This window comes from Phaethon lepturus, unplaced genomic scaffold (genome assembly GCF_000687285.1).
Source record: "Phaethon lepturus isolate BGI_N335 unplaced genomic scaffold, ASM68728v1 scaffold46262, whole genome shotgun sequence".
In the NCBI taxonomy this organism is placed as follows: Eukaryota; Metazoa; Chordata; class Aves; order Phaethontiformes; family Phaethontidae; genus Phaethon; species Phaethon lepturus.
In genome coordinates this window covers 2,016-3,983 of record NW_010522097.1, presented here as the reverse complement: position 1 = coordinate 3,983, position 1,968 = coordinate 2,016, and the positions used below count along the sequence as shown (strand labels likewise).

Genomic DNA, 1,968 nt, shown 5'->3' with positions numbered 1-1,968 from the left:
GGCTGCCAAGCGCCGTCTGCCAGGCGAGCGGCAGCGATTTCTGGTGATCGCTCTGGAGAACGCGTGTGCGCACACCATGCACCGGCCCGTGGTTCTTCGCTGGAGGTGGGGCTCCTCCTCTGTTCCGCTGACCAGGGCTCTGCTTCAGGGGAATCTTGCTTAGTTAAACAAGATCTCCCGTGTCCCCCCAGAGAAGCACAAGAGAGTTTATTTGTGTGTTCCCTGGTGGTTTCTTCCTAGGCAGTTATTGCTCCTTACCACAACCCAGTTTTATCTAATAGTGCTCTTTTGCAATGAACAGCAGCTCCCAGGGCCGCACAGTAACAGCCTGGGACCCGTAGCCAAGCAGTGCTCTGTTCGCAGGGTTTCCCTTGGCAGTGCTTTCTTCTCATCACCTCCTGATTCTGATGTTCTGGTTTATTTTGTGCTTTAAACACCCTGCCTTAATACCTTATTGATGTTTGACTGAACTGATGCTAATCAGCAAAGATAAAAGCAATTTATCATTAAATCTACTGACGGAAAAATAACAACATTCAAATTTTATCGCAGAAACCCATATGCCTATTGGGGAAATGTCTACATAAAAGAGTCTCTTTCCTTTAAGAGTACCTGATGAATGCGACCTACGTGCTCTGGTTATAGTCCTTTTGCAACCATTAGCGGTGGGATTGACCAGCTGAGTGATGAGACGCACTGATTCTTCCCCCTTCGTTTGTTTCAGCGTGTTTTCCTGCAGCGAGGCAGTAGAAAGGAATTTTAAATAAGACTCTATTACTGTTAGAGTCTGCCAGGTTAATTTTATTGGGACACCAGTAACGTTTCAAGTGGTGTGGTCTCATACACCACATGATGCAGTGGCTGATATCCTGTAGTTACAGGATTCCTCTGGGGAATTACAGGTAGTTACATTTATTGGATTTATTTTTAGAATGAGGTAGAACTTGTCAATGTTAAACACAAAAAATGAGGCTAAAACACATTGAAGATCACAAATCTTAGAATAACTTTGTGTTCCTTTTTGAAATCTGCTGTGACTTGAATGCTGTTAGGTGAACTTTCATGATTTTGATGGTATTGTTCTAACTAGGGTATGAATGAGAATTATGCATCTAGACCTTCCAGAGCTTTGGACATAAATCCAAAGTTTGCTTTCCTACTTGAACAAGCAGTTCCAGGCAGCTGAGAACTGAACAGCATATGCATATGTATAGACCTGTGCAGCGCAAATCATCTGAGTTTCCCTACTTCTGTTCTTATCATGTCACCCCTGGCCTCGGGTATAGCCTTTAGCTTTCCCGCACTTTGAATCATACACAGACTGCAAGCTTCATGTGGAGTAATATTCTGGTTCATGGTGCTGCTCATCACATCAAGAAGCTGGTGTATTGGTAAGAAAAATCCATGAGAAAAAAGCTCATAGCTGATTGTTAGACTGTCTCAAAGGGACACTTGGTAAACAGTTGCATCAAATGAGGTCACGTAAAGAGGAATGGCAGATAGCAGCTGCATCCCCTGTCGCGCTGAGCAAATGGGTTTATGAACGGGCTGCTGCCAGGAGACCCAGAGGCGGGTTATGAGTGCCCCCGGTGCAGAGTCTACTGGCTGTGAGCCTGGGCAGGGCTGTGCATGCTGAGGCAGGGCTCCTCTCTACGCTGCTGCTATGGTCAGTTCCCTTGGGTGCTCAAAGAAGAAATGTCCATCTTGAAGAGCTGAGTGTGAACCTCAAGGGCAGCAAACAGCGTTTTTCCAGAGCTCCGAGCTGGATTTTCACTGCTGTGTCGAGTTACTGGTTGCTCAGCCAGCTGGGACTTCGCAGCAAGTGATGGGATCTTGCAAGATCCCCTGGAGGGATCTCATGTACGTGAGTGTTGGCTGGGGCAGCGTAGGACTTGCGGACGATTTTCACAGTGCCAGCACAGACATGACACGGGTGACTTCTGGAGCTGTACCACTCCATAGTGGCAG

At 46.8% G+C, this 1,968-nt stretch overlaps 1 protein-coding gene across 1 annotated transcript in view; it reads left to right on the top strand.

Moving 5' to 3' along the window:
* The window catches only part of STK32A (serine/threonine kinase 32A), a gene marked incomplete at its 3' end in the record, with an annotated part of 12,341 nt that overhangs the window by 9,507 nt on the left and 866 nt on the right, over nt 1–1,968 (top strand). The window lies entirely within an intron of this gene.